The sequence below is a fragment of the Triticum dicoccoides genome, chromosome 6B, assembly GCF_002162155.2.
Source record: "Triticum dicoccoides isolate Atlit2015 ecotype Zavitan chromosome 6B, WEW_v2.0, whole genome shotgun sequence".
In the NCBI taxonomy this organism is placed as follows: Eukaryota; Viridiplantae; Streptophyta; class Magnoliopsida; order Poales; family Poaceae; genus Triticum; species Triticum dicoccoides.
Genome location: NC_041391.1, coordinates 541643538 through 541653599, shown reverse-complemented (window position 1 = coordinate 541653599; position 10062 = coordinate 541643538).

The window sequence follows — 10062 nt, the reverse complement described above, 5'->3', positions numbered from 1 at the left end:
ATCATGACATTGCGAAGATGAAAGAGAGATAAATAGAAAGTGAGATCTCTACCATGCACTCTATATGCATCCACCGCTCATCGTTACTTAGAGATTCATGCTACTTATTTTTGGTTTCTTTGAATTTTATCTTTTCAAGTGCATAAGCTAATACTTTGGATGGGAAATTGATGTCATGCGACACGCGCATCTCATGCGATTTCCTGGTGGACCTATGGGCAGCACAGCACGGGTGTCCCAGCCGGGAGAGCCGCGCCAGCGAGGGGAGAGACGGCTGATGATCGATGATCGATGAGCGAGGGGTGGTCGTCGATGTGCGGCGGTGCCACCCCGACGACGCGTTCACGAGAGGTACGTCTGTCCAGTTTCACCATCACATTGCGCGTGTGGGTGCATCATAGCGGTGCGTAATGACCCACAAGTATAGGGTGTCAATTATAGTCCTTTCCATAAGTAAGAGTGTCAAACCCAACAAGGAGCAGAAGGAACTGATAAGCGGTTTTCAGCAAGGGATTCTCTGCAAGTGAAGTAAGATAGTTTTGATAGCAAGATAAATGGTAATAAGTGACAAAGTAATAGAAATAACAAGGTCTAGCATGGTGGCCCAGTCCTTATTATTGCTAAGGACAAGCCGGAAGTACTTCTTATAGAGATTTAAGCGTCCTCGAGGACACACGAGAATTTCATCTAGTTACTTTTACCATGATTCATTGACTCACATTCATTGCTTTGATAAGTTGTTGTGTAGTAGACCGTAGCTAAGGTATTGTTCTTACCTGAACAAAGAACCTACTTATGATTATCCCCTCCATGCAAGCATCCACAAATACAAGAGAATAATTAAAGATAAATCTAAGCATAGCGTTAAACAAATGGATCCAAAACATCCCCTTACAGAACAACTCATAAACTGGAGTTTAGGTTTCCATCACTCTCGCAACCCATCGCCTACAAACTAATCCCAGAAATCAATTTATGCATAAATTGTTAGAGAGCAAGTGGGGGTGGAGGGGTACATATAGCCCGCACTAAAAATTCAACTGTTACAAACTTTATGCACGACTCGGTGACACCAGACAGAAATCTCGATGAGACCAAACAGTGTAAAAGATTTGAACGTTGGGCTTTTTGGTGAGATCGATCAAATCAACTCGGTGGGACCGATTAGTGATGACCTAAGAGGAACCTCATCTCGCTAATTCCGATTGGTGCATTTCGGTAATTCCAAAATGACTTCGATTGGTTACATAAACTTGGTCACCGAACTTCGGTGGGACCGAATGCCATCTCGGTTGTACCGAGTTGCTAGTGTTTGGCTTGTGGCTCTGTCTTGAGTAACTCAGTGGGTCCGAATGTGAAGGCTTTGGTGGGATCGAGTTTGACTTTAGGGTTTTGGACAAATGGAATGTGGGAAAGTGGTTGAGGGTTTTGGAGCAATATCTTCAAGAACTTGAGAAAATGACTCATGGTCAAAATCTCATCCCCTTTTAATAGTATTGGATTTCCTGTTGACTCAATGTGATCTTGGATCACTTAACCAAAAATAAAGAGTCTTGAAGCTTTTGCCAATGCTTGTCATTTTTAGCTTGAGGGGTCCATAGTCACATATCCTCGCCATGCCAATGTTGATATTTTATGAAAACATCGATGTTTTTGGCTTAGCGCTCCGCTCCCCTGCCTAGCGCTCCACGCCGGCCGCCACTCCGGCACCGGCGGCCACCTCACGTCGCCCTCCACTCCGGAGGCAGCGGCCACCTCCCCGTTGTCGCGCCATGGCATCTAGAGTCTCTCTATCTGGCTCTCTCTCCTCGGCGTCCTCCGTCCCCTCGTCATCTTCGGCGCGGCGAGATCCCCCGCCCTCTCCGCGTGTTGGTCCCTCCGCTCCCTCCCCTGTGCAGCCGCGGCCCCAGCTGCACTCCATCATCGTGCCGCCGATCCTGGGCATGGCCTTCGGCCCTATCGTCAAGGGCAGGGTGGCGGGGCCGTCGTGCACCCCGGCACCCTTGTGGGTTGGGGGTGGCTGGCAGACCAAGATGAGCCGCCGTCCTTAGGCTCCGCAACATCCTTGACGCCGTGCTCCCCCTGGCCGGCACCGCATGTTGCCTGCTCCCCGCCCGCCGCCGTCTTCGTGACTCCCGGCGGAGCTACACGGATGCTCCTACAATTGCGGGAGCGATGAGAATATCTCGGTGGACTGCACAAACCCCGCCTTCTGCGTCAGGTGCCATGGTGTCAGGCACATCTCATGCGGCTGCACTAGGCCGCGAAGTCCATCTCCAGTGGAGCAGCCTATGCGCCCGCCGCCTGCTCCGCGTCGTCCGGTGGAGGTGGCCGCCCTGGCGTCACCGCGGTGCTCGGCCAGCATCCTGCCGCCTCCGCCGCCGGGTCCTTCGCCTCCTGGCGCGGTCCGGCTCTGGAGTGAGGTTGTGCGGGCGACGTCCCTGGGTGCATGGTCGTTTGCAAGCCCGGAGTTCTCGGCACTGTTCGGTCCACCGGAGTCTGCGCTGCCCAGGGAGGCTAATGTTCAGGAGGCCCTGGTGGAAGTTTGCTTCTTGGAAGTGGTGGATGGAGGCCGAGCTTGCCCGGGCAGTTCTCGTCACCATCACCGGCAATAGGCCCTCTGTGGACTTGGCTCCCGCGACGGAGGCACTGCACGTGGCCTTTGATATTGGTCCGACCGATATGTCCATCCGTGCCTTCTTCCCCGATGACTTACTTGTTCTTTGTCGGGATGGGGCGGTCCGGGACCAGATGGTGCGCGCAGGCCATGCTCACTCGTCCTGGTTTGAGCTCAACCTCCGACCGTGGAATAGGCAGGCACAGGCCACGGCGGCCTTCCTCCCCTACCTTGTTCCTATCTTGCTGTGGGGTGTGCCGGCTCATGCGTGGAACCAAAGGACGGCGGGTGTGATTCTGCATGGTCTCGGCTACGTTTTGAGGGTGGACGATAGCACTGCTCGCCAGCTCGACATGGCGTACTTTCATCTATGGCTGCACACGGATCGGCCTCGGCAGATTCCGCGCCATCGTTTGCTCTACATCGACGAGCCCAGGTGGAATCTTTGGGCTGAGGAGGAGGGCCAGCGAGCATCCGTTGGCCGGCGTGCTAGCACACTCTGGTACCCTATCAACATCGCGGTTCTGGCGGAGCCGGTGATGGTGGATTTCGAGGATGATGGTGGTTGGAGGCCCCCACCTCCACTGCCATCGCCACCCTCGGGGAACGATGATCCTATGCGCTGCCCGTCGAGGGGTACTGCGTGCAACCCGACGGTGTCCTTCACTTCGGCCGGTACGGCTGGGTCTTCGACGACGGCGCCGCCGGCGGCAAGGCGTTGTGTTCAAAATGTGGCGGGTTTGCCGGGAGCTTCGGTCAGCGGCAGTTGCATGGCCATCGTCACTGGATTGCTTTTGGCTGATTCATTGGGCCTGCCTGTAGGAGAGGCTATTTGCCAGCCAATGGTGGAGATGGACGTGCCAGCGCGAGCGACGACTGGTCAAAAAGAAGCATCCGCGGTCCAATGTGCTGCGGCGGCTCGGGGGGCAGCTGTGCAGATTCCCGCTGCCTCGCCCGCCTCGGTCCAGTTGTCCAGATGGGCAAGGGCCAACAAAGCTGCCCACGCGCCCGAGGAGGTCATGGTCTTGGATCAGGAGCTTGTTGGTGGTTTGCATGGGGAGAGTCCATCCAAATTAGATTGTATCGCATCTCCCAGCGGGACCCAGTGGAGGAAGATGGTGCCAGCTCCTGTGGGGGCATGTGGGATGGTTTGGACTCGCTGTTCGAGGAAGATGCGGATAGCGATCGCATGCGTGGGCTGCATGGATAGGTGGAAGCCTGGGATATGTTTGCGGTGAGCCTACACTACAAAAAAATACACTTCCGTGATGATACGTGTTTGTCATAGTAGGTCGCGTTTTTTGTCATGCATGTACATCCATGATAAATTTGTGACAGAATCAAGATAGTCATATCTGTGCTGTCGTAGAAGTGTTCGATGACATTACCAAAATTATCATCACGGAAATGTCTACTTCCATGACGAAAAATCACGCGTCACAGAAGTGCTTTCGTCAAGGGTGACCGACACGTGGCATCCACCGTAACGGAACACCGTTAAGCTATCGGGTCGGGTTTTGGATACGATAACCCGTTAACATCCCCGACCAATGGGGATTTTCCACGTGTAAAATCATCATTAGCTGGAGGAAACACGTGTCGGCTCATTGTTGGGACAGATGTCATCCACTCATTGGATAGAAGGCGCCTATGATACGTCGACACGTGGCACGACCAATCAAGTTTAAATGGGCCGACCCAACTAAAGACCCACAAGATTTTGTGGCCCATAATGGGCCGGCCCAGTTAAAGGCCCACGAGATTTTGCGGACTATAATGGGCTGGCCCAGCTAAAGGCCCGCAAGATTTCGCGGGCCATAATAGGCTGGGCCAGGTAAGGGCCCACAAGATTTTTGTGTGCCATAATGGGCCGACCCAGGTAAAGGCCCACAAAAGTCTTGCAGATCATAATGGGCCGGCCCAGTTAAAGGCCCACGAGATTTTGCGGACTATAATGGGCTGGCCCAACTAAAGGCCCACAAGATTTCGCGGGCCATAATAGGCTGGGCCAGGTAAAGGCCCACAAGATTTTTGTGTGCCATAATGGGCCGACCCAGGTAAAGGCCCACAAAAGTCTTGCGGATCATAATGGGCCGGCCCAGCTAAAGGCCCACGAGATTTCGCCGACATTAATGGGCTGGCCCAGCTGTAGGCCCACAAGATTTTAAGGACCCTAGTAGGCCGGCCCATTAACTGGCTGCCATGTTTTGGGCCAAATGCCGGCCATAATTGATCCGGTCCATTAATGGCCTGCCACGTTCCGGGCCTAGTAATGGCCCATATAAGATCCGGCCCGTTAAAAGCCCCCCACTTTCTGGGCCAAATCACGGCCCAGATCAGGTCCGGCCCTTTAAGAGGCTTTGGGCTCAATTATGACCCATATCAGATTCGGCCCGTTGATTGGACGCTATGCTTTTGGGGCCACTTGCTAAAGGCCCATTTAGTAATTCAGGTTGATATTAGTTTCGTCCTGTTAAGGGCCCATTTAACATTTCGGCCCTATATTAATTTCGGCATGTTAAAAGCCTGTCATATAGTTGGGCCTAACTACGGCCCGGTTTGCATCCGGCCTGCTCGCAGCCGATATCTGATTGGGCCAAACAAGGACCGAGACAACTTTGGCCTGTTAAAAGCCCGTGAATTGATTCGCACAATCATGGGCCGGGGTCCATTTCAGGCTGCCGCCGGCCCGTGAGCTATTTGGCACGTTTCAGGCCCAGCCTACTTCTCAGCCTCCTAAAAGCCCATTGAGTTTTCTTGCGAAAAGAGGGCCGGGGGTTACTCGGCCTATTAAAGGCCCGAATCTACTAGTGGCCAGTTTGACGGGGCCCATGATGCGGATCATACATCATGATTGCATGATAGCCTAATTATGTACCGTAATTTTACGGTTTGGCCGGTTTACTGCGAAGACAGGATATATAAAGTAAAATAACTGCAGCATCGTGAATAAGAAAAAACCTAGACTATACAATAAAGAAATTACGGCATATTACATCCACTGGGCATCAAAGTTCGCCACTATGATAATAAAGCACAAGCAGATAGCAGATTACATGCACTGGGCATCAAAGATCGCCACCAGTGCAAATAAACACGCCGAAAAAATAATATACAAAACCAACAACACTTCAATAGAGTTCAACAAAGGTTATCCCTGCTGGGGAGCTGCAGCGCAAGCCGCTGAGCAAGATGATGAAACTACGCTTGTTCAACACTTATATCTTCCTCACTCTGAAAGATAAACAAGCAGACAGCTGACAGGTTTTGCACAGAAAAGTATCAGTGCTGACAATTCATCACATTTCTTACTAACGAATAAAGTGACACAGTTTAAAATTGCATTAACACAATATGGTATTGTTCAGGTCAAGACATGGCAGGAATTGACATTGTGAAGGAGTTGGCAGCTTCACGACACCACTGGATTACAGATCAAGAAATTATAAGTATCAATGGTTAGTGTGCTGTCAATTTATCCCATTTCAGATTGGCAAATAAAGAGGCGGTTTAAATAATAGTAGAATGATATGACATTGTTCATAGTTAAGACATTGAAGAATATTACATTGTGCTGTAGTGGGTAGGTTCACCACACCACTGGATTACGGATGAAGAACAAAAGCATACATGCAGTGCAAAAGAAGATCACTTGCTCTGTATAGTTTAATTTACATGGTATGAAGAAGGAACTTGGTTGTACAACTGAAAACTTAAATTGAGAAGGACAAACTTTTGTTTATGAACTACATAATAAACTTTAAACATGCAATTTGATGCAAACACCAAAAATAAACAGCTGTTGCAGTCATGCCTAACCAAATATACACAACAAAGTTTCAAGGCTTGAGAAGGACAAACTTACATTACTGGTGAAGACAGGCTGTATGAAGCCCTTGTCCATGCTGATGGGGGGGTAATTCAAGAAGTTTAGCATAGAATGTTCTTCATAAGCATTGCCTTTATTCTACATTTTGTTAAGAGTAAATATAGATGTGATAATATACGAAAAAATGGAGAATATTTAAGATAAGATGAAGAGTGATGCTACATAACCAAGTAGCTATAAATGTATGTGCAGCGATACAGGCAAAAGGCACAGCCAAGAGCAATGCACATCTAAACTTCTTCAGTACCAACCTTATGGTAAGAGTAAATATAGATCTGATGTGTAGAAAATGGAGGGCAAAGGAAAATAAGCTGCAGAGTGATAATACATGAACAACTACCTGTCAATATAAGTACACTGATAAAGGACAGCATGTACTTACAAGAATAATGCAGAGCTAAAAAAATCATTGGCATTGGATATATTCTACACTAATGTAACCATTCATACAGATCAGATAATTTGGAGCAACAATTGATAAGCAAGCTATCATGCATACTGCTGTCACATAATGAACCAGGTATGTATGCAAGTACAGTGATACAGGACAATAGGTACTAACAAGAGCAAAGCGGCGAGTAGCATATTTGCGATATCCTGTCGTTCTTTTCAAACCAGAATTCTTCTTCGAGCTGATTTCCTGCAAAAAAGATCCGTAAGGCATATGCGGAAAAGTAGAAGTTGAAATTGTCATGTGATTTCATAGACAGTACCTCATCCTGGGAACGAGACCAGTGCATAATATGGTTTTCCATTCAATGTCTTCTAAATTTAGCACAGGAGACTTCACCGGATATTCGTTTATAGACTTGCCATCAAAGTGTGATTTCCTCAGGTAGCACCGATACTACTGCAATGCTTCCTTGAAAAGCACAAGCAAGCTTTGCTCATCATGACTATCCAGATTGACCCTCACCTAGTTACAACAATGTAATGTAAATCATTGATGTGTTCGATCAGCAGAAAACAGGAAAATAATAACCATGAATAATAGCACTTACACGTAAGTTGGACAGGAAGATGTGAAAATGGTGTTTGTCTTCACTATAATCTTCCCATGATGGGAATATATGCACGTAGTCCCTAACAACATTGAAAGCATTGTCTTTTAAACTGGGAATAAATGGAATGGGGTTCCAATCTGCAGGAATTGGCCATCTCTGAAGTTGGGATAGGTCTTCGGCCGGTGGACTTGTTGTACTTTTTGCTAGAGTGGGATTTTTCTGTGGTACGGCTGGTGCTATGGCAGATGAAATCGGTATACCTTTTGCTGGAGTGCAGGTCCTGTGTGGTGGGGCTAGTGGTGTGGCCAGTGAAGTATGGGTACAGTCTGCTGGAGTCGGTCCTATGTTTTGTGTCACTGGTTGTACAACCAATATAAGTGGGGCGCTGTCTGATTTCTCCGGCACCACCATGTTTTTCAAGGACTTTGCTGGTGCTCCTTCAGGTTCGGCAATCACCCTCTTCCTTTTTGATGTCTGATGCACAAGAATAACATTTGAGTGAAAAAACATGGTATGACGACAGATGGAATATGTATTGATAATGGATGGGCATAGCATCTCGAGTTATATGATGAGTAAACTAAGCAGATGGTGGTGCAACAAAGTAGAAGAAATGCAAGACAACATATGCAAGATACGCGCAATCAATAAAACCTTACCAAATTAGAATAGGCACCTTGATGGGTGAACAGGACAGGCCATCTGCCTTTGACTCCTCGAGGTTAGAATAGTCATTAGAATGATATTCTGAACAAGAATCAACAGGTGGGGAGCCTACGAGTTTCATTGCTTCCAAAATGGCACTCAATGCCTTGGTGCCAATTTTGTAAGTCATTGCAGTGTTCCACAATATTCTTCTGATGCGCGGATTCTGATATTCACTATAATTGCGTATAATATCTGAGAACCATGAAAACATAAATAGTTGTGAGATTATCTTTGTAATGCAGATGATATTCTAATATAGGGGCGCCCCTGTAAACACTTATGTGCTATCACTAGATTCTGATGAAAGAGCTCATGTGTGCTGTAATATCGTGCGTGCATTTATATAATCTGGGACAAGTACACAAAAAATAGGCTCCAGAAGTAAGGATAGCTGGCAGATGATAGATTCATAATATACTATATAGATAGTTTATTGCCAAACCATGATAACAAGAGCACACAGCAACTAGGCAGATCATAGTGTACATAACAGGGGTACACCATAACCATAATATATAAATCAGGAAAGTGGAACTGGCTTGAAAATACGGTGTTGTATTGCCGCTAGTAATTGAAAGCTTATCGATCACGTACAGGCCAGCACTATCGAACATGGTAAAGAAGAGCAAGCAGATTTTGGATAATAAAATTTTGGTTGCGCAGTGCCCACACATGATGAACCAGAGCGCATCAAGAATGCAACTCCCAGCTGTCTCTCGACCATTTCAGGCGGTTGGATGAAGATCCTACGTCTCCTAACCCTTCTTCTTCCTCATCTCTGATTCTTCCCATACAGAACACTGCACGGGCCGCCGACCAGACCACCGGCCCCCACCACATGTGTTCCTCCACCACCCCCACCCCCCACCCGCGTCGAGTTTTCTTCGTTTAGCGAGGCCCCACAACCACCCGAGCCCCTTGGATCGCACCGGCAAACTCCGGCGACCTCTGAAAAATCGACTGACCCAATTTTGAAATTTAGTCTACTATGATTTAACTAGTGTGGAATATAAAAGGGGAAAACCATAAGCATTGGGAGTATAGTGTTGAGCGTGCCATGGCGGATCTGAAGGTGCAAACCGGACAAAGGTAACTTCGCAACCAAGACAAGAAATTAGAGTAAAGCAGTGGCGATCTATTTTCTTGCTGCGATAAATAAGTTGAGCAGATATGAAAGAGTACCGCCTCTGGTGCGGCGCCGTGTACGCATCTGGTGAGAATTTGACGGTGTTGCGGTAGCGATGGCTGTCGGCGGCGTGGAAGCAGATCTAGGAGGGTAGACGGTGGCGGCAGGGCGTGGTGGACGAGACGGTCGTAGGAGCGGCGCCGGCAATGTGGACGATGGCGGGAATGAAGCGAGAGGACGGGATGCAAGGATCCTGGTCCGAAGGTGTGGATGAGAGAGGTCGATCTCTTGTAATGGACGGCGGCGGCGGGGTATCAGCTCCGGCATGGTGGAGGAGGACGGCGGTGGATGGGGTGGCGGACGGCGACGGACGGAGGAGGGTGGGGTGGAGAGGGTGTTTTGGCGCCCACGGAGTACGAATGTGGAAAAGGGAGGTAGAGAGGAAGGGGGGAACCATGTATTCAGGGCGCACTTGTCTCAAATGCGAGGAAATTTAAAAACTTAGCCCCCGTTTCAATTTTCTACTACATCACAACAACATTAGTCGGTTGGGGATAGGACGGTAATCTCGCATACACCAAATATTTGCAGACGAGAGTTTGTTTTTGGCACCCACCGTGTATGAATATGAATCGGGGAGGGAGTCGATTTCGGCCGAGGGCACACTGTGTTTTGGCGCCCACCGTGTATGAATCCGGGTGAGAGGTGGTTACGTCAC